This window comes from Lissotriton helveticus, chromosome 7 (assembly GCF_964261635.1).
Source record: "Lissotriton helveticus chromosome 7, aLisHel1.1, whole genome shotgun sequence".
Classification (NCBI taxonomy): domain Eukaryota; kingdom Metazoa; phylum Chordata; class Amphibia; order Caudata; family Salamandridae; genus Lissotriton; species Lissotriton helveticus.
In genome coordinates, this window is record NC_136068.1 from 1,291,088,874 (window position 1) to 1,291,116,671 (window position 27,798).

Here is a 27,798-nt window from a genome sequence, read left to right on the forward strand (position 1 = left end):
TGATAAGATGCCTCCATACACTGATGATATAATTTTAACTTCAGCTTTTGTAAAGTTTTTAATGCGATTGAGATTTAAGTTAGAACCCCAAAAACTAAAAGATTAGAGTGAAGGATGTACATAATATGTAAATAGTATAATGAACTTGATGCTCAAATGTTTCTATAACTGATTTTATAATTGGATTTTATCATTAAGAATTACTGCATATATATATATATATATATATATATATATATATATATATATATATATATATATATATATATATATATATATATATATATAAACAGGCAGCAGCCGCAATGTTCATTTCTTCCTCAGCATAATTCTCGCCATTACACCATACGCGTTTCGGGCGTGGTCGCCCTTGTTCACTGGTCTGGCTTCTCGGTGGACTGACAGCTTTGCAGTTTTTAATTCGTGATTGCGGTGTTTCCTCTGTAAATCCCGCCCACATTGGTGCTATGCATTATTGTTCATGTAGTCCTTTATAAATCTTTAGTAGTGCTTGCTGTCATTTTCCTTCCGTTATTTTTACCTTCGGGTTGCTGATTTGTATACAAACAACGTGCTGCTTTTCTTGCGCCTCGTCTCACCAGCCACAGCGCTCCTTCTGCGTGCTCCACTTTCAATGAGCGCAAGGACCCGATCACAAGCAGGGGGGTATGTCTTCGTGACCCTGAGCTGGCCACTTAATATGAAAAAAGGTTGCTCCCGCAAGTGAAGACACCCACGCGCCGTTTTCTCTATAAGCCTTTAATGGTGAAACAGGCAGCAGCCGCAATGTTCATTTCTTCCTCAGCATAATTCTCGCCATTACACCATACGCGTTTCAGGCGTGGTCGCCCTTGTTCACTGGTCTGGCTTCTCGGTGGACTGACAGCTTTGCAGTTTTTAATTCGTGATTGCGGTGTTTCCTCTGTAAATCCCGCCCACATTGGTGCTATGCATTATTGTTCATGTAGTCCTTTATAAATCTTTAGTAGTGCTTGCTGTCATTTTCCTTCCGTTATTATTACCTTCGGGTTGCTGATTTGTATACAAACAACGTGCTGCTTTTCTTGCGCCTCGTCTTACCAGCCACAGCGCTCCTTCTGCGTGCTCCACTTTCAATGAGCGCAAGGACCCGCTCACAAGCAGGGGGGTATGTCTTCGTGACCCTGAGCTGGCCACTTAATATGAAAAAAGGTTGCTCCCGCAAGTGAAGACACCCACGCGCCGTTTTCTCTATAAGCCTTTAATGGTGAAACAGGCAGCAGCCGCAATGTTCATTTCTTCCTCAGCATAATTCTCGCCATTACACCATACGCGCTTCGGGCGTGGTCGCCCTTGTTCACTGGTCTGGCTTCTCGGTGGACTGACAGCTTTGCAGTTTTTAATTCGTGATTGCGGTGTTTCCTCTGTAAATCCCGCCCACATTGGTGCTATGCATTATTGTTCATGTAGTCCTTTATAAATCTTTAGTAGTGCTTGCTGTCATTTTCCTTCCGTTATTTTTACCTTCGGGTTGCTGATTTGTATACAAACAACGTGCTGCTTTTCTTGCGCCTCGTCTCACCAGCCACAGCGCTCCTTTTGCGTGCTCCACTTTCAATGAGCGCAAGGACCCGCTCACAAGCAGGGAGGTATGTCTTCGTGACCCTGAGCTGGCCACTTAATATGAAAAAAGGTTGCTCCCGCAAGTGAAGACACCCACGCGCCGTTTTCTCTATAAGCCTTTAATGGTGAAACAGGCAGCAGCCGCAATGTTAACTTCTTCCTCAGCATAATTCTCGCCATTACACCATACGCGTTTCGGGCGTGGTCGCCCTTGTTCACTGGTCTGGCTTCTCGGTGGACTGACAGCTTTGCAGTTTTTAATTCGTGATTGCGGTGTTTCCTCTGTAAATCCCGCCCACATTGGTGCTATGCATTATTGTTCATGTAGTCCTTTATAAATCTTTAGTAGTGCTTGCTGTCATTTTCCTTCCTTTATTTTTACCTTCGGGTTGCTGATTTGTATACAAACAACGTGCTACATGAACAATAATGCATAGCACCAATGTGGGCGGGATTTACAGAGGAAACACCGCAATCACGAATTAAAAACTGCAAAGCTGTCAGTCCACCGAGAAGCCAGACCAGTGAACAAGGCGACCACGCCCGAAACGCGTATGGTGTAATGGCGAGAATTATGCTGAGGAAGAAATGAACATTGCGGCTGCTGCCTGTTTCACCATTAAAGGCTTATAGAGAAAACGGCGCGTGGGTGTCTTCACTTGCGGGAGCAACCTTTTTTCATATTAAGTGGCCAGCTCAGGGTCACGAAGACATACCCCCCTGCTTGTGAGCGGGTCCTTGCGCTCATTGAAAGTGGAGCACGCAGAAGGAGCGCTGTGGCTGGTGAGACGAGGCGCAAGAAAAGCAGCACGTTGTTTGTATACAAATCAGCAACCCGAAGGTAAAAATAACGGAAGGAAAATGACAGCAAGCACTACTAAAGATTTATAAAGGACTACATGAACAATAATGCATAGCACCAATGTGGGCGGGATTTACAGAGGAAACACCGCAATCACGAAATAAAAAACTGCAAAGCTGTCAGTCCACCGAGAAGCCAGACCAGTGAACAAGGGCGACCACGCCCGAAACGCGTATGGTGTAATGGCGAGAATTATGCTGAGGAAGAAATGAACATTGCGGCTGCTGCCTGTTTCACCATTAAAGGCTTATAGAGAAAACGGCTCGTGGGTGTCTTCATTTGCGGGAGCAACCTTTTTTCATATTAAGTGGCCAGCTCAGGGTCACGAAGACATACCCCCCTGCTTGTGAGCGGGTCCTTGCACTCATTGAAAGTGGAGCACGCAGAAGGAGCGCTGTGGCTGGTGAGACGAGGCGCAAGAAAAGCAGCACATTGTTTGTATACATATCAGCAACCCGAAGGTAAAAATAACGGAAGGAAAATGACAGCAAGCACTACTAAAGATTTATAAAGGACTACATGAACAATAATGTATAGCACCAATGTGGGCGGGATTTACAGAGGAAACACCGCAATCACGAATTAAAAACTGCAAAGCTGTCAGTCCACCGAGAAGCCAGACCAGTGAACAAGGGCGACCACGCCCGAAACGCGTATGGTGTAATGGCGAGAATTATGCTGAGGAAGAAATGAACATTGCGGCTGCTGCCTGTTTCACCATTAAAGGCTTATAGAAAAAACGGCGCGTGGGTGTCTTCACTTGCGGGAGCAACCTTTTTTCATATTAAGTGGCCAGCTCAGGGTCACGAAGACATACCCCCCTGCTTGTGAGCGGGTCCTTGCGCTCATTGAAAGTGGAGCACGCAGAAGGAGCGCTGGGGCTGGTGAGACGAGGCGCAAGAAAAGCAGCACATTGTTTGTATACAAATCAGCAACCCGAAGGTAAAAATAACGGAAGGAAAATGACAGCAAGCACTACTAAAGATTTATAAAGGACTACATGAACAATAATGCATAGCACCAATGTGGGCGGGATTTACAGAGGAAACACCGCAATCACGAATTAAAAACTGCAAAGCTGTCAGTCCACCGAGAAGCCAGACCAGTGAACAAGGGCGACCACGCCCGAAACGCGTATGGTGTAATGGCGAGAATTATGCTGAGGAAGAAATGAACATTGCGGCTGCTGCCTGTTTCACCATTAAAGGCTTATCAAGAAAACGGCGCGTGGGTGTCTTCACTTGCGGGAGCAACCTTTTTTATATATATATATATATATATATATATATATATATATATATATATATATATATATATATATATATATATATATATATATATATATATATATATATATTGTAAGGTTTTAATTAGTCAAACAATAAACTTTCCTCCTCCTTCTCAACATTCTCCCATCCAGGTTCTACATTCTGTCCCCACATCACAAAGGCAATACAATGGCAAGACGTTACAAAGACAAGATACCACAATATACTTTTTACAATCACTTTTTATGGTTTTAATATTAAACAGATGCAGACCGCACAAGCATCCAAATCATAATTTTCCCCATGCAATGCCACACGTTCAATTTCCCCCACTATAATCAAGGATAGGGATAAAATATACAATTACCTCCTCGTACGTCTTTGTGTTCCAGTCCTAACACTATGAGCAGTCTTCCTGCCAAGGAAATTGATAATCACACCTAATTGAATGCTTTTGCACACTCTACTAAAAGAAGAGAATCATGCTTTATGTGATTGCAGATCTATGACTCAGTCAGTAAGTCATAAACTTTATTCAGCAATTCAGGCATAAAAGATCAGCATATAAATAACGATTCCAAATGATCATCGCAAACAGTTCTGAATAATAAAATCATTAATATAAGAAGGATTAAAAAACTAACATTACCTAGATAAAATACTCAATAAATTAGTGTTATACTATCCATCATAAGAATATAAAATACAAAAGGGATTGTCTTGACAAGTACTGGACTAACGCTGATTAGAAATATCTCTTACTAATAATTAGTTGACATTATAATAAAACTAATCACAGCACAGCAGACTTCAGCTCAACCTAACTGTTTTAAATTTAAAACGCCCTTTTTATGTGAGCTAAAATGCTGTCAGCCTAAAATGGGAATTAAAAAATGTATTCTCAAAGATTGATAAAGAGAGCAGAAGAGCGTAAAGTGCATAGTGCTTTGCCTTGAACGACTTTTGCAAAGGCAGGCCAGAAGATTGTCGCACCATGCACCTTGTTGCAGAAAAGCTAGAAAGAAATGTAAGGACCCCAGATGTGACCTGGTCAGGAAGTATATATATATATTTATTGGGTGTTATTTACAGTTCGAATTCCAGCTTGTGCCTAGGTGGTAAAGAGAGATAATTTCCCAAAGAGGACCCCTGAAGGGCATTAGCTCGACAGGTAAAATATGCCTGATCATAGTAAAGGGACTTTGTCTGGGCTCTAGCTGAAAAGGCTATCAGATCATGATTGGTGAAATACTCTGGACGCCAGACTAGTGAAAGTACTCTTGACATAGGCTTGCCAAGAAATGTTATTCGTCTTGTCCAAGGCTAAGCAATCTTAAAAAAATGATTTAGAAAGTCTTGATTCAGAGGACTGCCAACTTTTCAGCCATAACAAAAGTGGGACGAGCCCAAAAGAGTCTTAAGGTTATTCAGAAACTCTTAAGAGTGGCAAAAAATGTGGATGAAACCGTTAAATATTTGCACACATTTGTTTTCTACTTTTTCAAGACTAATACAGTTACAATACCCTAGGCTCCTGCCCCATAGGTGGAAATCGAATAATATTCGGCTGTGTACAAAGTTGTCATCTCCTTCACAGGTTTATGGCCCAATTTTGATGCAAAACGAAACACAGCTTCAATCTATCTAGGCATTTGCTGTGCTCCCAGCATCAGCAATGAAACCCAATTTAAGTGTGAATGTAAAAGCGCACCTAAGTAATTTAAGCTCTCTTCTTTAGAAACAGGGGCACCATCAATGTAGTGGGTCTTAATTTTTGTGCCTTTTGGCCCGCAGACCATTATAAAAGACATTGAACAATTGATCTTCAAGTCTAAAGTAGTCATAAACTCAGAAAAAGTGTCCATCGATCTCGACAGACTGCGTGCAGTGCTAGCAATAAGGACGGCATCATCAGCAAAAGGGTTGGAAAAACGATTAAACAGTCTTGAGGATTCCAGCTTCTTCTGCAATAGTTAACTTTCAAGTCCATTTATAAACCTTGTGAGCTGATCTAATATTTTCTCTGTTTTTTGGGATGAGGGTTAAGGCTAACTTCATTTGTTTATGAGCTTTGGAACAGTCTGCATTGAACTATCGCTGCAGGCGAGGACTAGATGGATTACCTTTCGAAGTTAGCAGTTAGGAGATGTAGTGACAAACAGTGCCAAAACCCTCTATCATGGCAGAAGGTGAGGTATCAATGGGTAGGCACTTGTCTATGGGTCTAAATTGTCAGTAAACACAAACTAGGAGCTTTTCCGGCTCAACAGAATCCCATCTGATTCGAAGACCTTTATTAGCAGAAAATGCAATTGGAGCCACTTCCAGGTTGTCCCCTATTTTTACTTGGTCGGCTTTACAAAATGCTGCAAAAGGATTGTGAACACTTATTCAATTAGGAGAAATTTTAAAATCTGAAACTAAGAAGCTGAATTCTTTCGAGATCAGTATAAAATTAATAAGACTGTGTTTACTTCCCCAATAAAAGTTTGATGGGCCTTAAAAGGAGTAATACCACACTCACTGGCAAAAATGAGACCCCTGTTAAACAGCAAATTATTCAGAGCATCCCCTTACTTGGTGTGCCTAAAATGATCCATCAACTGGCCATCTGTGTTCTCTTGACCGCAAACCCGAAACCCACTATGCTCACAAATAGTTCCGTTAAAATCGCTTGCCCAGAGCAGGAAATACACTCTGTTTTTTTAATTAAAATGAGCAATCCTATCTTCTAGTAGCATAACCATAATGTCAGAGCAATGGTGATCAAACAGATTGAGATAAAAGTTAATAATTAACGAATCAACAAAGTCCAAACCGGACAGCCTCACTAATTGGAAGCAGGGTGAAGATCCTAAGCACTTTACTTTAAGACAGGGAATCTTAACAGAAATCAGAATGGCCAGACCACCCTTTGCCCGCCCGGAGGTGGAAGGAATTGCAGGGTTACAACATGAAGGAAAGCCATCTCTATGAAAATCATCCAATGACCAACACCTAGATTCATCAAAGTCCCGTTTTGCGAGTCTGTAATAGCGATTCATAAGGAATCGCTATTACAGACTCGCAAAACGGGAATCATGTACAAATCGCAATTTATTTTGCGAATCCTACAGCCTCCTTATTTGCGATTAGCAAATTGCTAATCGCAAATAAGGAATGACTCCCCATTCATTCCTATGGGCAGGCCCATAGGAATGAATGGGGAGTCATTCCTTATTTGCGATTAGCAATTTGCTAATCGCAAATAAGGATGCGATTTCAAGGGTGCCAGGGGCGTCCAAAGGACACCCTGTGGCACCCCTGAAATGTAAATTTAGCCTGATGTTGTGCACACACATGTCCAAAGGACATGTGTGTGTGTAACATACCACTTAGAAAAATGCACTAAAGTGCATTTTTCTAAGTTTTCGCTATTTACCACGAAGTCAGACTTCGCGGTAAATAGCGGCCAGAAATAGTGAATTCGCAAATTAAAAATGGTTAATGAATTGCATTTAAGGAATCTCAAATAGAGATTCCTTAAATGCAATTCCTCGCAAATATGCGATTTCGCTAATAGCGATTTTTGCATTTGGGATGATGAATCCCAAATGCAAATATTGCGCTCGCAAAGGGCCAGATTCTGAGAATCTGGCCCTTTGCAAGCCCATTTGTCAATGATGAATCTAGCTGTCTGTCTTTTGTAAGCAGATTAAATCAAAGTCTTATTTGAATCCTAACCAGTCTTCGTTGGTTAACATGTGATGCACTTCAGCAATATCCACAATAACAATTTGGAGGTTACAAAGTATCTGTTGGCACCTGGTATGATGTCAACTTTAAGAGGGGACCCCAAAAAGTCCTTAGGGGCATGTCACATTCCAGAGAGAGGGAGGAAAAAACTCAGGGTTCAGGCGGCAATGGGCGGCAATCAATTTCCTGAAGATTATTCAAGGGAGAAAAACGATTATGTAAAGGAATAGAGGGAGGCTGAGTTGGCACCCCAGTTTCTACGTTATCCTGAGCAAAACCATCAATCCCCTGACACGGTTTGTGACTGGGCGTAAAAAATGTAAACAATAAATCCTCCCACAAATCGTTCAAAAATGACAGCAATTTCGCAAACCGATCTTCACAATGTTCTTCAACAATGGACTTTAGAAGAGGAATTCATACTTTCCTCCTGCTGGACTGAAGTAAATGAAGAACAGCTAGCCTTATCAGCCGAAAAAGGTTTTGGCTGCATTTTTCTCTTTGGGGCTACCTAAACTTTGAATCAGATATAGGATATCAGATAACTCCACATCACCAGGTTATTTCTTATTTAGTGTTTAGGTTCCAGTTTACAAATGAGGCATTGTTAGAGTTACAGTTCTAGTTCATTAAATTAGATAACTAAACCACAGAAAGAGCAAAACGCTGGGTGTATTGAGTGCCTCGCACTACTTTTAAAGGGAGGACATATGTTCCTCTTAACCTGAGCCTCAGGAGGCTGGGAGGTGTTCCTGGTGTCATGTTGTGCTCACCACCACTTCTGATCACACTTGCACATGTGTGGCATCAAATACGCTTGCAATGTGTTCTATAGCAATGACGGTAAATAAATGGGGAGACCCAATAAACCCTTGGAGGCTTGGGCAAAACAATAACAGGCAAAAGATGCCTACAAGGGAATTTGTTTGCAACGAACTTATGTAGATATAAAATTACTTAGAGGGTTAGTCCTTCTGGAAGAAACACCGATGTGTCATTAGACAACACCAACCAATGCAATTTATCAGTACAGAAAACACGGGAAATCCTAATTGTTTGAAAGTATAACATTTTTTTATGTATAGAAACAGTTAAAAGGGAGTACAAACACATGAAATAAATCAGCAAACGGTCATGAAAGGAAGTGAAATCAAATTAACCTAACAGTTCATGACAAACATGACAAACAAATTCCCTTGTCGGCATCTTTTACCTGTTACTTTACCAATGACAGCATACTGTTCATCCGTGAGAATGACCCAGGAGGGAATTATCTCTGGATATCTTAACAGAACACCATTGACCCTTCTGATTAGCAGGAAATAATTAACTCTTAAAACATATCCATCACATTTTATTTACTCTGTAAAAAGAGGGTTACAATTTAGTTATTTTAATATTTCTGGGTGATTGCCTTAATTTGCTGTTTTTGTAAAGTGCACATGAAGTCCGGAGACCACTTAAGGGCGCTCGTGAAACATACAAATGATCACAAAACCCATGCACCTTTTCACATTTTATTGCATCAGAAGTAATTGCCTTTAACTTCATTTATCAATATTAATACAAACTTCAAAGGTCTCAAATATAAATGACAATAAGAGCACATAGATTTCCATTCAATATATGCATTAATTTTTTTATATATGCACATCAGGTATGCACGTGTCCATATATACATTTTTAGGTCTCGCCTGTCAATGCGCATGCGCATTGAGCAGAGCGAGACTATAGGGCTTTAAACAAAGTTTACCTAACTGCGGCGATTTGGTGCTGTGCCCGTGGCTTTTAGGTCAATGCGCTTGCGCATTGACCTAAAATGTGCGTGCACATCACCAAATCGCCGTCTGTTCCCTCAGCCGCATTCCTCCCACACCTTTTGAAGTGAAGCTTAGCTTCACTTCAAAGGCCCCGGCTGCTTCACACCCACATGCCGCTCTACCCGCTCCGCCCCCTCCCCTGCCCGCCGTGTCGCATTTCTCCTCCCCCCTCCCCTTCTCTGCCTTCTCTCCGTCTTGTTTTTTTTTTACCCGCTCCGCCCCCTCCCCTGCCCGCCGTGTCGCATTTCTCCTCCCCCCTCCCCACAGCAATGCCCTCCGCCGTCTCTCGTGTTTCTTTTGACTCGTTTTCGTTAGGGTTGGTGCTGTCTTTTCCTGCTGCTTCACACCACCTTTTGCAACAATACTTGTGTCTTGATTTGGGATTTTATCTTTTTACACCGAGTTGCAATAGGTTCGTGGTGAATTCACATGTTATATTGTTCAGCAAAGTGGATTATTATTATTCCAATCTGTAAAGTTGCAAAACAACCCCCAGTAAGAAACGTGAAACTGTAACTCGGGTCAAGAACTGCATCTCCGTCATTACCGCATGCGTTCATGCTTCACCGTGTCACTAATTAAGGTAAATCAGCAGTTAGCTGTATCTTTGAATTTGGAGCAAAATGTCATTGGCAAACCTCTATTTTTTTTATTAGACTGCATCATCTAAAGAGCTCCTATGCAGAGCGAATAATCATGTTATGCCGCCTCTCCCGATACTAATTTACTGGAAGTTTCTACTAGACAGCTTTGACTATCTATCCCAGCTGATACAATGTCAATCAGAAAAGTGAGCGAGTCACGGATTTTAATCATAACTATTTTTATAACCCTTTTAACAAGACACGGTTTTATGGGCAACTCAACATTTCATATAAAAAAATAGGAGATTAAATTCCTGCTGCTTCACACCCTCATCGTCTACACACACACCTACAAGCATTCCTCCAAGTTGTCTCTCTCTTCAATCATGTGTGTTGTATCCTGCACGAGCGCCGCGTCAGCTGTGACCCCGCTCTGTGCATGTGGACGCTGTGAATGTCCCTGCGTGTGCGCTCCACTCGTGTCTTTCTATGCAGGCTGCCTTCTGCTGTGTGCATGCGTCTGCTGTACTCGCAGACTGTATGGGTGCCTATTTGTGACTATGCCCGCAGGCGTGCGCCATGTTTTGTATACTCTAAGTGTGTGTTCTCTAAAGGAATGCATTTACTGTTGTAGGCACAGTTTGTGTGTACATTCACTTCGTCATCTGCTATGTAGGTATACCTTATGCACGCTGTGTGCGTGAGCTTTCTGCGATTGCCGTACGTGCAGCCTCCTGTGTGTGTTTGCGCCGTCTGCTCTGTCTGTCTCACCCTCAACCCCTCACCCTCACTCACCCTCAACCCCTCACCCTCACCCTCACTCACCCTCAACCCCTCACCCTCACTCACCCTCAACCCCTCACCCTCACTCACCCTCACCCTCAACCCCTCACCCTCACTCACCCTCACTCACCCTCACCCGCACTCACCCTCAACCCCTCACCCTCAACCCCTCACCCTCACTCACCCTCACTCACCCTCAACCCCTCACCCTCACTCACCCTCACCCTCACTCACCCTCAACCCCTCACCCTCACTCACCCTCACCCTCACTCACCCTCAACCCCTCACCCTCACTCACCCTCACTCACCCTCACTCACCCTCAACCCCTCACCCTCACTCACCCTCACCCTCACTCACCCTCACCCTCACTCACCCTCACTCACCCTCAACCCCTCACCCTCACTCACCCTCAACCCCTCACCCTCACTCACCCTCACTCACCCTCAACCCCTCACCCTCAACCCCTCACCCTCACTCACCCTCACTCACCCTCAACCCCTCACCCTCAACCCCTCACCCTCACTCACCCTCACTCACCCTCACCCTCACTCACCCTCACTCACCCTCACTCACCCTCACCCTCACTCACCCTCACCCACCCTCACTCACCCTCACTCACCCTCACCCTCACTCACCCTCACCCTCACTCACCCTCACCCTCACCCTCACTCACCCTCACCCTCACTCACCCTCACCCTCACTCACCCTCACTCACCCTCACCCTCACTCACCCTCACCCTCACTCACCCTCACCCACCCTCACTCACCCTCACCCTCACTCACCCTCACTCACCCTCACTCACCCTCAACCCCTCACCCTCACCCTCACTCACCCTCACTCACCCTCACCCTCACTCACCCTCACTCACCCTCACCCTCACTCACCCTCAACCCCTCACCCTCACCCTCACTCACCCTCACTCACCCTCAACCCCTCACCCTCACTCACCCTCAACCCCTCAACCCCTCACCCTCACCCTCACTCACCCTCAACCCCTCATCCTCAACCCCTCACTCACCCTCACTCACCCTCACTCTCACTCACCCTCACTCACCCTCACTCACCCTCAACCCCTCACCCTCACTCACCCTCACCCTCACTCACCCTCACCCTCACTCACCCTCAACCCCTCACCCTCACTCACCCTCACCCTCACTCACCCTCAACCCCTCACCCTCACCCTCACTCACCCTCACCCTCACTCACCCTCAACCCCTCACCCTCACTCACCCTCACTCACCCTCACTCCCTCACCCTCAACCCCTCACCCTCACCCTCACCCTCACTCACCCTCAACCCCTCACCCTCAACCCCTCACCCTCACTCACCCTCACTCACCCTCAACCCCTCACTCACCCTCAACCCCTCACCCTCACTCACCCTCACTCACCCTCACCCACCCTCACTCACCCTCACCCTCACCCTCACTCACCCTCACTCACCCTCACCCACCCTCAACCCCTCACCCTCACCCTCACTCACCCTCACTCACCCTCACCCTCACTCACCCTCACTCACCCTCACTCACCCTCACTCACCCTCAACCCCTCACCCTCACCCTCACTCACCCTCACTCACCCTCAACCCCTCACCCTCACTCACCCTCAACCCCTCAACCCCTCACCCTCACCCTCACTCACCCTCAACCCCTCATCCTCAACCCCTCACTCACCCTCACTCACCCTCACTCTCACTCACCCTCACTCACCCTCACTCACCCTCAACCCCTCACCCTCACTCACCCTCACCCTCACTCACCCTCACCCTCACTCACCCTCAACCCCTCACCCTCACTCACCCTCACCCTCACTCACCCTCAACCCCTCACCCTCACCCTCACTCACCCTCACCCTCACTCACCCTCAACCCCTCACCCTCACTCACCCTCACCCTCACTCACCCTCAACCCCTCACCCTCAACCCCTCACCCTCACCCTCACTCACCCTCAACCCCTCACCCTCAACCCCTCACCCTCATTCACCCTCACTCACCCTCAACCCCTCACCCTCACTCACCCTCACTCACCCTCACCCTCACTCACCCTCACTCACCCTCACCCTCACTCACCCTCACCCTCACTCACCCTCACCCTCACTCACCCTCACCCTCACTCACCCTCACTCACCCTCACCCACCCTCACCCACCCTCACTCACCCTCACCCTCACTCACCCTCACTCACCCTCACTCACCCTCACTCACCCTCACTCACCCTCACCCACCCTCACCCTCACTCACCCTCACCCACCCTCACTCACCCTCACCCTCACTCACCCTCACTCACCCTCAACCCCTCACCCTCACCCTCACCCTCACTCACCCTCACTCACCCTCACCCTCACTCACCCTCAACCCCTCACCCTCACCCTCACTCACCCTCAACCCCTCACCCTCACTCACCCTCAACCCCCACTCACCCTCAACCCCCACTCACCCTCAACCCCTCACTCACCCTCAACCCCTCACTCACCCTCACTCTCACTCACCCTCACTCACCCTCAACCCCTCACCCTCACTCACCCTCACCCTCACTCACCATCAACCCCTCACCCTCACTCACCCTCACCCTCACTCACCCTCCACCCCTCACCCTCACTCACCCTCACCCTCAACCCCTCGCCCTCACTCACCCTCAACCCCTCACCCTCACTCACCCTCACCCTCACTCACCCTCAACCCCTCACCCTCAACCCCTCACCCTCACTCACCCTCACCCTCACTCATCCTCAACCCCTCACCCTCACTCACCCTCAACCCCTCACCCTCACACACCCTCACAACACATATTGTGTTACAATAGGTGTCACATTTGCGAAAGATAAAACTATTGCCATTGTAAATAACAAAGCTATTAATTTCGCTATTTTCAAAACAAGCACATAAATAAAAAAAGTGTCCTTTACAATACCAATAGCTCAAACTTTCCTAATGCGAGACCTATTGCATTGCTGTGCTTCTCTCCCCTGCTGCACTCTCCTGCTCTCTAGAGATGTGGCCTAACGACCAGAGCTGCCATCTAAGTGACGTAAATACAAAACATGTTGCATTCCAAATGCTATAGGTGTCACATTCGCGAAAGTTATAACTATTGGCATTGTAAATGACAAAGCCATCAATTTAGCAATTTTAAAAACCAACAAATAAATAAAATATGTCATTTACAAGACCAATAACTACAACTTTTCTAATGCGAGACCTATTGCATTTCCAATGCTTGTTAATCAGAGATGCCAATACATTCAATTCAAGTGGGAAACTCTCAATTTTGTTAAAATCAAGCTTTTTCCAGGTCACAATTGACCGCAGTGCAATGCAAGCTAATAGAGAAATCATAGTCTCTTGATTAATATTCCAAAAAATCTCTCTTTTTTGTTCCTATACACTGTCATCTCAAGTAGATGCACTGGGATGTTTTGTTACGATGTGAATACATACACTGTATATCTATATATTTACACTAGCAGCCCGTCCTGACGTTGTCCGGGTATGAAGATTTGAGTGGGTGACAGGTCGCGCTAGAGACGCTGCGTGTGTGGGAAAGTGCAGTCAGTTTGAAGGTTAGTGTATAGCAGGGCAGCTTAGTTGCGTCAGCCGCCGCTTGAGGCTGGCTTCAGCCCTGGTTGATGTTGTGCGCCGTGTGTAAATTAGTTTATGCAGAGAGTTGAGTGGCAGCGCACAGGAGACGCCGCAGTTATTGTCCCCGCAGGCACGCTCAGTGGCGTGTGCCCCCGCTTGAGGCCCGGCTCCAGCGGCGACCGTATTACAATGCGAATTATGTGACCCTTGAAAGTTATTTCCCGGTATTATTATTTTTTTAGGACCCACATGGCGTGAAGGCAGGAACGTAACGGCAATTTAGTAAAGCACCGACGGCATTGGGCCCCAGTCTGTTTGACACGCACCCGGCACAAGGCACACACTGCATTCGGCCCCAGTATGTGTGCCACGCCCCCAGCACAACGTGCAGGCCCACAAGTGAGTAGAGTGAACGGTCACTTACCACGCCTCCAGCGGAACGCAGACGCCCATTGAACGCATACGCCCAGGTGCGCGATTGGCATCATAATTTATGAATGTGGCGCGATTGTTGGCGGCCGATTGCCGGCCCATTGTCCACAGCCCTTGCTCCCGTGAAATTCCGCAATTGGCGTGCCTATTGTCGTTTGTCACGGCCCTTGCTCCCGCGCAATTGCGCAATTGGCGCGCCTCCAGCTGAACTCAGGCGCCCATTGAACGCTCTTGCTCCCGTGCATTTCCGTGCCCATTGGCCACACCCCTTGCTCCCGTGCAATTCCGCAATTGCCGCACCCATTGTCGTTTGTCTTGCCCCTTGCTCTCACGCAATTGCCGCGCCCATTTTTGTCATGCCCCTAGCACATGCCCCCAGCCTTTGTCACGCCCCCAGCACATGCCCCCAGCTCAACGCACACGTTTAAGGAACGCTTTTTTTGTTGTCATGCCGTGCCCCGCCCACGCACACGCCCACAAGGGACTACTTTGCTGGCAAGGTTCTTTTACCTTTCAAATGTATATGGTGGCCTATGTCCTTCTGCTGCAACTGCCCTTTCCAATGCTGTATTGGGTGTTGTGATTGGTGCTGTGGTTACTGAGATTACCCGCCTCAAAGTTTAGGGCTCTCTCTTTATAATATTAGTATAGATTCTATATGTAATGAAGACTATATTTCAGGTTTTTCTGTAAAATAGTGATCTTATAATAGGACAGTTATAGAGACAGCATGTCACATCCCGTACTGTAACTTTGTGTGCCATCACTTCCTTTCACATCATTGTGAATTATATATATTAATTCCCCTGAAACTATTTTCAGGACTCTTCCGTGGCCTTTAATGAAAACCCTGGAGTAGAAATGTGTATTATATTATATCACAGTTGCACTTTTATAGGGGCTGAAGCACACCGAGAAGCAGATTGCAAGCTACACAGTTGAGGGTGCTCAGCTGAAAAAGTTTATTGCAATGTGGTCTGTGTCGGAAGAATGTTGGTATCATGCAAGAGTGACCAAAGTGATGGTCTTATCTCAGCCTATGGTGTAATAGTCAGAAGAGAAGCCACTGGAATTTCGGTGTAACATTTTTATAGTGCTTACAACCTCTTTGTGGGTGCGAAAGTGCTTGCTTACATGGGCAGCATGTTGCACCATGCAGGGGGTGTGTTGTTGGAAGGTAGTTGCCTTGTTTTGATCATATGTGGCAAAGTTGTCCATGTCATGCGTAATGACCACTGAGGTACAGTCACTAGTGCTTAGCAGTGTAAGGGGCAAACAAGTATGAGAAATAAACATTCAGTTTATGTTTTTTTCAAACTGGCAGTTTCACTCAACTCTGTAGATTCTTTCTCTGTATTTTTTGAGTACAGAATACTAAGCTGCTTACTGCAGAGGGTAGGTCCATTCTGAGATTTCTTTGTATGTTTATGATCTTGAGCAGGCACAGTTTGGTGGGTGACATGGTCAGGAGATGTGCTGGTACAGACTCGGCTACAATCACTGTGGGATGTGAAGAAGCGGACATAACACATAGTAAATTGAGAGCTGCAGAGATGGATTAAATTACAATCCTCTGGTGCTAAGCAAATTGTGGCAGATGTCTTCAGTTAGTCCATGCCTTTTCAAATAATGATGAGTGGTTTATTAGTGTTGACTGGTAGAGTACTGAGTGACAGACATGATCGATACCGATTCTGTCTTATGTCATTGTAAGAGCGCCAAGCAGTATAGGGTAATTGTTATTACACAGCCTGTTTTTACTACAATTAGACAACTCAGGATAACACGATTTGAAAAAAAAAGTGAAATCAACACCTTTGTAAAAGTTCTGTGATTTTTACAAAAGTAACAGAAAAAATTCAAAAAATAACCTGATCCTCCTTTTATTGGCTGAGTGACAATACAGGCCCAATAAAAGGAGGGCGAGCAACAGGTCAGTTGGTGGCAGAGGTATTACGTTCCTCTGTCTCCTGGCTGTTATCAGCTTGCTTATGCACAGGGCCCTCCTCCTATGCTAGCAAGCTGCAGCCTGGCTCACTGTATATCTTTCCATGCCCACACCCTCTCCTCTGCCTGGAGGGCCGTTTTTGTTAGTGGGGGTCGGAAATATCGTCCCCCTGTGACAAAATCAGGCAAAACTGGCCCTCGCAAACCTTTTGGCTGCACTCCCCCTCACCCCAGGGGGGGCCTGCTGAGCATTTTGCCGTGGCCGGTTTCTGTTCCCAGTCCGGCCCTGGCTGCCCCTTGACTATTCTACTCCACTGTTCAGGATCGGAGGAAACCGCAGCACTGTTTGGCGAGGCTGTCTTTAATGAAGCACTGCCAACTTCCCTTGCATCCTAGGAGGGCTGAAGCTTCCTTTATAAGTCATAGGTAAAGACTGCACCTATGACAACATAAACCCTTTGAGCCATTGCCCTCACTCACGGAGAACGGTTAGTGAATGTGCTCACCCCCTCTGTAATAAAGGTGTTCTAAAGTTTGAAGACCACCTTACACTCCGGTCTTGAAAAAGGCCACCTGACTCATAAGAGCATTCCTAAAGTCGAAACATGTTGACCCCTCACTAGATGCAGTGGACCAATTAGCAATCCACTTATGCACAGGGTCGGATTGGGATCACAATTTGGCCCGGGCACTGACGAAAAAAGTGGCCCACATTCAAGGGGCGTGGCCCGCAATTAAGGGGCGTGGCCCACATTCAAGGGGCGTGCCCTTTCATGAAACACCATTTGGTTACTCTTTGAGGTCTAATTTGTAGAGAAATATTTTGTAAATTAAGCCTTTTAAAGCTTACAGAGCAAGTAACATTGTCTTCTTCCTAAGCCTTAGGATTTGGACTGGGTCACTGAAGGTCTACACATGTAGGAAAAGGTTGGCACCTAAGGAGATGAAGATGTAGGTTGAAGCAGCAGCCTGTTGAAGCAGGTTTTCTGGGCACCTGAGGGCTGGGCAGGTCTTTGCTTTGATCTCCTGCTGCGACTTCTGGATACGATCCTCCTGGTGGTGGGTGCTGTGGAGTCCAACCTGAAGTTGTCTGATGAAAGCTGCTGGCAAGCTGCTTTTATGTCCCTCACCTGGCTAACGTGGGCGTGGTAATCAGGAGGCGGGAAGGAAATCTATGAATTCTTACCCCCACTTCAATCCAGAAACTGTGTCTTACTGGCTGACTGAGAAAGGGGGTGTGGTCAGAGCAGTGAGACAGAAACCAATTGGCTTGCTGTTTTCCCACTCATGCAGGCAGTGAGTAAGGGGTGTGTCCATATGGAGGTGAGGCAGGAGCTGGGGAGGGAAAGGAAGGCCACAAACATTACCCAACAAGATCCCCCATTGAGGAGGGAGTCACTGGAAATTATGAATACTATGAAATGTTATCTTAGTGCAAGCTTAGACTCTCCCAGAATAACAAAAAGAACATAGAAGTAGAATGGTGCACCCGATAAGAGGTACAGAATGACTTAAGGGTCAGAGCGCAGCCTCCACAACATAAGACAACCAGACGGAGAGGCACTAAGGGGAATTAAATAAAAATAAACATTTTGCATCAAAAAAGCTGTGTTAAAAAATATGGACATGTTTTTATAAAGTGTCCTCTTTAATTTTCATGATCCCTTTGCAGAATCATAAAGCATGAACAAATGGTTATTTTTTGTTGTTTTTCCATTTGACTGTTTTATACAGTGCGAATTCAGCCCAAGACAAAGGCTATTTGAGTTCTATTTATGAGTGCCAATTACAGCACACATGATCCGATTTTTTATTTAAGGGCCTGGGCGATGAAGTGATCTGCCCAGAATCATAGGTTGTTGAGCAGACGCTGGGACTCAAACTTAAATCCCGATCTCCGCAACTCTGGCGTCAGGCCACATATGCCTATGCACAGACCAGAGACATTTTAAGGCATGGGCAATATGGGCTCTGGCCCAGGGCCCCAGCGGTTCAGGGAGCCCCCTGATAAAGCCAGCTCTGTTCTGCAGAGAATCTTGCCCTAATGACCATGCATACTCCTTAACCCCTTCAGTGCTAATGACAAGGGTAACTCGTCATGGAGTTTCCATTGATTTCAATGGAAAGTCAATGGGAAGAGGGGGATGTACCTTAGCAGCCAAGTGGTTAAACAGATTGTTTTAAATACCATTTTTTCAAATCTATTTTTAATATGGGCGTTGAGTAAGAACCTATCACAGAGATTTTGCAGAAAAATGTGTTTATGTTTCATGCAACATCCATAAACAAATGTCTTTGAGATCAAACAGGCCATCACATATGAGAAATGGGAGGATGTCACTGTGATTAGTTTCAGTAATTTTAGAGAGCTGCTACTGTGTTGTAATATTGAAAACACGCGTCAATGTCCTTGAATATTAGGTGTAAATACATTAAGAATTTGGACAAGTATGGTAGTGCACTGTCCAGTGACCAGCTGAAAGAGGGCATCAAAGAGCAGAAATTGGATTATAAATTCAAATCTGTTCCGAACTGGGGCCCAAAAATATGTTTGGCCCAGGGCCCCCAAAATCCTTAAGATGTTTGGCACAGACAAGGAATGAAAGTGAGAGGATACTGTTCTTGCACAGCACACAGGGCCAAGGTGACAATGACCTACATGCTGAGCAACTAAAAAAACAGCAAGACCCCTTTCTGTCACAAAATTATTCTTGCCCTCCAGGGAAGGAGCACCTAATAAGCAGGGAAGCCCCTGCTATTACTAACCTTCTCAGCCCTCCCCAGGCCTTCAGCTCAGGAGCACATGAATAGCAGAAAGGCTCCTGCAATTAGTAAATTAATCAGCCCTCCCCAGCCCTCCAGACCTCAGGGCAATGTCCTGGCAGGGGAGCACAACACACAGCTGCTGGGTCATCCATGGTAGCCTGGGGGAGGCTGAGGTGAAGATGGTGCAAGCTGCAAAGATCACCTGGCCCCCACAGCGAGACCCATTCTTCCTCGCCCACTATGCCCTGAATGTGAAGGGCTGTAGGCGAGGTGTTCAAACTAACACTGTTTATGTGCTGCAGGGGCCCCAAGGGGGCCGAGGTGAAAATCGCTCAAAGGCCTGAGCAACACCTGGCCCCCAGGGAGGACAATTTTTGCAAACCATAACCCCCTCCCCAGCGTGTTTGCTTTGCAGGGCAGGGGGTGAAGGAGAGGCCAAAGCTGCATTCATTTCTCTGTCCCTGTCTCCGTGCCCTCTGTGGGCCTTTTTTTTTCCCTCCCCTTTCCCAGTCCACAGAGAGCACGGAGACAGAGACATAGAAATGAATGCAGCTTCACTGTGCGGCTGGGAAAGGGGAGAACAAAAAACGGCCCACAGAGGGCACGGAGACACCGGCCCTTCGGACGATGCCCGAATGCCCGCATTGCCAATCCGCCCCTGCTTACGCACCGCTTTTTCTTTTAATCATATCCCTGTCCGGACATTGTAAAGTTTTCTCATACAGGATAGGAGATATTCTTAATCACTAGTCACGCTTCATGACTGCAAACCAGACAGACAGTCTCCCTCCTGGGGGAGGTTGGTAAATCACTTGTAATGTAAATGTAATGTAAAAATTACTTATAAAGCGCAGCCAACACCTAACGGTTTCTTGGCGCTTGAGCAGTAAGGAGAGAACAGATCACAGCATGAAGGCATTAGCAGAAAGCATCAGGGAACAGGTGAGTTTTGAGGAGGGACCTAAAGCGAGCGTATGGGCAGGCAAGTCTGATGCTCAGAGGGAGTGAATTCCAAAAGGAAGGGGCAAGGAATGAGAATCTTGAACCTCCATGTTTCTTGCGCTTAAAAGTGGGGACCTTAGGCAATATGTACAAGAGACACCTGCTCCTCCTGGGGCTGGTGGTGGCCAAGAGAGACCTAGCCCGAGTATGGAAGGATGTGAGACCCCCCCCCCTGTGTGCGTGGAAGGCTGGCATAGACTTCTGCATGGGTCTGGAACGACCGATCTTTGAGGCCCGAGGGTGCCCCCGTAAGCACTTTAAGGTATGGAAGAGATGGGCGGACTACAGGGGCCTGTTGCTGGACCCCCCAGTGGAACCAGAGGAAGATCTTTAACTCCCTGTGGCCGGACGGCCCCGTTCCCCCCCCCCACACACACACTTACCACTTTGAGAATTTTCATCGACACCGTCCATACACACATGCATAGGGTTAGGGTGGGATTCAGGGGAGGGATCCGGGAGTTGGGGATGAGTGGATAATTTAGTGATAAAGACAGAGATGATCGTTTCTTATGACCTTGTGCTGCAATGATTGTTGACTGAATACTCAATTCTATTTTCTTGATTGTATCGGAATGTCTGATGGTGCCTTCCCGATTGTGGGGGTCCGTCTTGTTACATATGCTCATCTTTGTCAATAAACTTGTTGTGAAAAAAAAAAAAGTGGGGACCTTGAGTAGCGCAAGATGGGAAGAGCGGAGGTCACGAGCAGGGACATAAAGGTGCACTAACGAAGAAATAAAAGAGGGACCTAAAAATAATACAGCCCAGTTTGAATTTGCACTGCTCAGACACAGGGAGCCAATGGAGGGACTTTAACAGAGGGCTGACGTGGGAATACCTAGGTTGCTGGTAAATGAGGCGTGCGGCCTGGTTCTGGATAAGCTGCAGCCTCTTCAGCAAGTAAGATGGAATACCTACATAAAGTGAATTGGCATAATCAATTCTCGAAATGACTAGGGCCAGCAAGACTAAGGTAAGGGCTTCAATGGTCAAAAAGCGGTGTTAAAACTAAGGTCAATGGACAATCAATATTTGCCCGGCGGTATCGCCTCTTTAACCCACAAAATATTAACCAATGAAGAGGCAGGCGCTGGAGACTGGAAGGCAGGAAACAAGGTTTATTCTCTCCGGAGGAGAACACATCAGTTCAGACAGCCAGTATCGTCACGAGGTGCTCTAACCGCATCTCTGAGGCCTGGCCTCTTATACACAGTTAAATGAATTTTATTGCAGGTAACACAGTCTTGTAATGCTTTGAAGTATGAAAGGACATCCTCTGAATCTCCCCTACAGGCCCGTTCCCACACACATTTACAGTTGAAGTCCCCACCCCGGTCACAACAGGTGATGATTATCGCGCAGCTGGACATTCCGCCGATTCACGGAATGTGGGGGTTTGATCGGATCTCATAGGGTGGGGGCTTTGATCAACTCGGGGGTCCTTTGATGAGGGAAGCTTTCTACTGTACGGGGAGGGGCAATAAACAGTATCGGCAGAGCTAGGTGTCGGCCTGGGAAAGAGGAAGACAAACGGGCACACAGGAAAAAGGGGGGGGGGTTGGTATCAAAGGGCCTGGGACCATGAAAAGGAATGAAGGGAGGTGTCGCGCTGGGAACAGGATGGGGTTCTGAGGCAGAGCTGCGTTGAAGGGGGGTTTATGACCCAAGGCATGCGAGTGTGGGGGTTGTCAGCGTGCGGGCTTTGCGAGGGCGAAGGGCTATGCTTGGGGCCAGTGGCGTGCAGAGGGTGGTTCTGATCGAGGCACCTAAAATGGCGGGTGCACACGACAAAAAGTGTGGCATCCGGGGAAAAAGGCAAGATGGCGCAGATAATGTTTACCAAACCGTACTAATTTTCCACAGTCCTCCCTTTAACATATCCAAGACATCTTGCTGGCCTATTTCCTATCCATGTCTACTGTGGCGGTCATAAGTAAAGAAATGGGAACCCAGGTGAAGAAGCTATAAACATTACATTTAAAATATTTCGTCTTAGGAGGCGGGTCTATCGATAAACTCGTTTGCAGGAAGGTCATAGTAATGCAATATCGGACAAAACGATTCTGTAGTGTGATCATTGAGTACATTTCATAGATACTTGTGGTCATTCGGAATGTGAACTGATAGGTTATTACATATGTAAGTTCTGTTCATTTTTAGTTGGAGCATGATCAATACAATGGTGGTTGGGAGAGAAATGAGACGTAGTAAAAACGATAATCAGAGGCGCCATTGTTCGAAGGGGAGGTCCTATTGTCATGGACCGTTATTAGTGAGTTCTCAGCATTCTTTGTCGTCTTCTGTTGGCACGGTGGAGCGATGAGTCCAGCTCTCTTCTGAGCTCCGCGTTGCAGGGCATGATCTTTTCCTCGCTTTCCTGGTCAAGAAGGTCCTTTTCGCCCTGTGTCCTTTGGAGTCGATTGTCAAAAAGTTCAGGTGGAAGAAGAGTGTGTGTAAGTAGTCCATAGGGTAGGTCGGAGAAAAAAAAGGGGGGATGGAGCAGGGCCAAATCGGGAACAGACCAGGGGGACGGAACATTTCGGGTAGGCGGGCTCATGACCGAATTCAGAGAGCGGGGACTTTTCGGCACACGTTGAACATTGAGCAGGGGCATCAGGTCAGCCCTTTCCTCTCATTTTGTCGGAAACAGTGCCTCGTCCTGCAACTCCTTTCTGTCGCGGTCTCGCCTTGGCCAATGTCGCAGATGTTCCACGATCTGTAGTCAGGCCACGTGCTCCCACATACGGTCTCTCTTTCCTCCGACAGCGGTACCCTTAAATGAGTTTGAAAAGACAGTCTTTAGAGAATTGGCAGAGGAAGGTAATCACATAAGTCTATTTCTCTCCCAGCTCCACGCAAATGAGAAACATCCGTTACATTGGGGTTCACAACCATCATATAAATAATTGATGATGGGCTCGTTGGATTTCCTATAACTTTCCTTCGTAACTATTTCTTTGGTGCTTGTTGGCGTTACATTCATTGTCGTGGTACGAAATCTGGTGCCTATTCATCGTATTTTGTGTATTACAGTTACGTCAGATCTTCTGACAGAGACCCACCTTCCTAGTACGTGCCTTACAAAGCTATACCGTTCTCCAGGACTTTATATTTTTCAAAAAAAGTGCAACGTGCTATCACCATGGTCTGATGGGTATCTTTCTGAGGGACGAACATAGGCTAAACATTTTTCCATCCTATAAATGCATCCTACCTTTCAGCTAAACATTTTACTTTCAACAGGGTTAATTGCAACGATTTCTTCATTTCGGCCTAATCTTTAACTTCGCAAACATCAGTCTAGTTCCTACATAGCCTCTTACAACCTTATTACTTTATTAAAAAAAAACGGGGTCTTATGGAAACAACTAGGGACATAGCAAACTGTGGTTAGGGACTATCATCTTGCTTTGTGTCATAAGGGCGTTATTTAGCAGAAGGCCACAGTTCAGTTGGTAAGTGACGTTCAGTGACATTTCTCGAATTCTAAAACTCCGTAGCTTGCTCACCAACAGATCATTTCTAGGAACAACGGCTGGCCCGTGTTAGTTGTAAGTCGACTTGTTTCCTACAACAGGGGGTGAGGGACATTTTTAAAACTCTCGTCCGGGGCAGCTGATACAAAACTGAGGGGGTTCTGGGAAGACGGGGATGTTTCGATCACTTTTTACTGTTCGGGGATTGCGACAATTCGGGATGGGGAAGGTCGCATTATCCTGAGGCAATTTTTTTTATAGAAGCCACTGACATGTAGTTCCCTTATTACGGGCCAGATTAGGGAACCTTAGTCGTCTTACCTGTCCTTTCCCGTTTGGCCAATTCTAGGTTTCATCAATATTTAGCAGAAAGGAGAGGTAGTGACACGGCATCAGGGTGATTATATTTAAGACAAATTTTGTGCAAATACTTGCGGTATTTGGAGCCAATTGGGGGGTGCACTAGGGGTGGCGGTTTGCCAATTTTGGTGCTAGTCGTTCGGAAGAGTGAGAGTGTGGAGGGGAGAGAGAGAGAGAGAGAGAGAGAGAGAGAGAGAGAGAGAGAGAGAGAGAGAGAGAGAGAGATGTGCAACAATAGGCTAAATAGTACACGTGTGACATGGGTGGTGGCCGTGTATTAAGATAGGCTATTCAGCGCATTACACAACATAAGACATTACGGGTCCGTGTTAGAATTTCGAAAACATGCAGTTTGGGACGGACGAGCATTAGGCAGGGTAGAGGGGGCATGCATTGAGTAAAAGACACCATTGTATCGCACTTCTCGCACTCTTGGTCCGCCGACCAGTCAAGTCAGCGCCTCAGTCGCACAAAAACATGTTCTCATAGTTTCAGACATACGTGACACGTGTCCATTCGCACAGCACGGATTAGCGGTGACCGTGTTTTCAGACATACGTGACACGTGCCCATTCACGCAACACGGATTAGGGGTGACCGTGTTTTATCATATTATACAACTTATTAGCTCTTTCGTTACAAGAGCAGTTTGTGGGTGTGCTTAGGTGCCATCTGGCAACGTTAGTCCGCTTCGTGTATCAGACATGGCGGGGCTTCAGATCTTCACCATACCTCGGTCGTGATCTCCAGTGTAACCTGTAGGGGGAGGAAAAGAGGGGAAGGGAGGGGGACAACATTCGCGCATTTCAAATGCATGGGCACGAAATTTCTTTACTTACCTCATACTCGTCTTGTCTCCTCGGGATAGAATCCCTGGGGTCTTGGTTTCTGAAGCCAGGGGGGGGAAAAAGGGGCAGTGTGTCCTTATAGGTCGCGTGTAGGGAAACGTTAAAAATCAGGGGCTCTTAGTGCGGGGTATCTAGTTGGTAGATGTATCTAGCTATCGGGGCCCTTAAATCTTTTCCAATGCTGTGATGGTCTAAGGCATACCAGCTCTTCGGCCAACTCTGTTCCCTAGTACCTTTGAGTGTCGTACCTTCATAACGTTCTATCATTTACACCGCTTCACGTTACCCGTCCTCAGAAGTCGAGGTCCTTCTCCATGCGTTAGTTCCAGAGCCAGTCGCATACTTGGAGGCAGAGTATCGTGTCTTAGATTCGATCCTCCCTCTGGAGCTGAGCAACCATCTTCTAATAACCTTAAAAAGAGAACAAAGCAGGGTGCACAAAAAACTCTCCCGCTGACCCCACATTTTTCAAAAAAAAAAAGCATGCAATACCCATTTCATAGTTCGGAAAACCTTTATTTGCACAATCGTTCAGCATGTAGATATGACAGTGCAATCGTATTTGGCCGGGCACGGCAATGGCTAAAGTGCATACAGTAGGGGGGTTATTTTGCAGTATTGGGAATATTAAAAATATTAAAAAGGCTTATTCATTCATTTGCAGGGGACTAAAATGTCTATCGATAGTTGAGGGATCAAGGGGCATTCATTTCATAGTTGGCAGTACAGTTGGACTAGTTGCAATCAAATTTCCTATATGTATACCGTGGGTGTGTGTCGTAAGCGAGGTTATGTATCGGCTACAATAAACATCATAATAAATTGTACATTTGAAAAAAACACTTTTCACGGGACCCTTTTACATGTTCGTCGAGTGAACCCTCCCTCTTTTTCGTCAAGTGTACAAAGGATCATATACATATTTCAGAACATCGAGTCTTTTTAGCTAAAAAAAACACCACGAGGCGTTCGCAAGTTCTCATTGATTCCGGCGCCATTTTGGGCGGGGCCGGGTTAGTCCGGAAGTAGCATCAGAGACAAAATGTTTCCCATAACCGGCGGTTGGACCAGAGTCCTCTTCGGTAGTTCAAACACTCGTGCTAACAGAAGGGGTGGCTATGTCGTGGTTATTTTCGTTAGCGACCAAGGCAGTCGTTCCTCACCGGGAGCCGGCAGGGGCCGAGGGCTCCTGGGACTTTTGTAGAATCTTCAAGGCTGTGGGGATGCTGTCGGAGGTGGGGGCTCGTGCCCCGGTGGACAAGCGTCCGAGTTATATTGCTGGTCAAAGTTACTCTAGCGGCCTAGACCCGCCTTCCAGGGGGCCCAGACGCCATTTTGAGGCCTGCAGCAGCCGCCCTTCGTCGAGTCTGCAAGAGTGGAGGAGACCTTTTGGAGTGAAAGAAAAGGAACTCTGTGTCGTAGGAGCAGGACATTCGGCTAGGGTGCAGCTGTGGCGCCCCCACCTGGGGGGGCGAGGGAGACTCGTTCGCGCCGTCTCCCTCTCCCGGTGTACCCCACGCTGCTCTCTTTCATGGGCATGCATGATGGCCACTCCACATCCCGTGTTCCTCAAGTCCCATGTCCAGTGCTGCGGAAGTATGGCCACCTGCGGTGCATGTTCGGTGCTGTGCGAGTATTGGCGCAGCCGTTGCATGTTCGGTGCTGCGCAAGTATCGGCACCGTTGCATGTTCGGTGCTGCGCAAGTATCGGCACCGCCCGGCTGGAGGATTTCGGTGCCGGGCCGGGGGCTGGGAAGCCTCCTACCCGTGGAGGTGGGAGAGGCTCGTCCGCGTCGCCTCTCCCTCCCAGCCCAACCTGGACAAATTTCTGCAGAGGTATTTGTGATGGCCGGACTGGGGCTGGGAAGCCTCCTATCCGTGGAGGTGGGAGAGGCTCGTCCGCGTCGCCTCTCCCTCCCAGCCCGACCTGGACTAATTTTCGCGGAGGTATGTACAAGACATCCCCCCCCCAGAGTTGTCGCAGCCATTATTCAAGAAAGAAGTGGCGCCTGGCGTGTTGCTGCTGCCATTACGGAGGAGAAAAGAAAGAACTGGCGCCTGGCGTGTTGTCGCTGCCATTACGAAGGAGAAAAGGAAAAAATGTCCCGTCCGTCTCTGGGCCGGGCTTCCGGTGGATGTCGGCCGGACGCCCCTTGCTCTGGCCCCATGAACGGGTTCCTTGGCTCATCGGCTGCAGCCGGATCCAGTTGGCCCCAGTCCCCGGCCATTGGTGGCCGGACCGGGGGAGCATGTGGCGGGACTATCTGCAACTATCACGTGCCACCGCGGCCGGACTGGGAGAGAGAGGGAGGAGGGTCGAGGACATAGACATTCCCCCCCTTACAACTCTCCAGTGTGGTCAAGGCGATCCCCTGGCTGGGTCCCGCTGGCCCCTGTCTCTCCTCCGGCTCCACCCTATGTTACGATTTCCTGGCCGACTGTTGGCAGCAGGACCCGCCTTATATGGGTTGCTGCCGGCTGGGCGTAGCCGCAACCCTGCCCCACCTTGGAAGTTTCCAGAGTGGGGGGGATGTTCTGCTGACTTTCATTTTCTACAGTTTACCGTTCTTGTTTCTAACGTTTCCTGTTGTTAGGGCATTAATAGGTGTTATTATTACGTATTGTTATTGTTTCTTGCTCGTTATGTTAAATAAAAGTTCATGTTCATCAGTGGCCTACTGATTTTGTTTTCCCATTCCTTTCTTTCCAGGTTGTTTCATGCTAAAGCTTCT

At 47.1% G+C, this 27,798-nt stretch overlaps 1 protein-coding gene across 2 annotated transcripts in view; it reads right to left on the bottom strand.

Moving 5' to 3' along the window:
• Positions 1–27,798, bottom strand: part of RECQL5 (RecQ like helicase 5) — a 912,465-nt gene that overhangs the window by 836,027 nt on the left and 48,640 nt on the right. The window contains exon 1 of one of the 2 annotated variants that reach the window (XM_078654535.1): positions 4,100–4,118. The exons of the other annotated variant lie outside the window; for it this stretch is intronic. The gene's annotated coding sequence lies outside the window, so the exon portion shown is untranslated. Of the gene's footprint in view, positions 1–4,099; positions 4,119–27,798 lie in introns of those variants that run through there. 2 annotated transcript variants of the gene reach the window in all.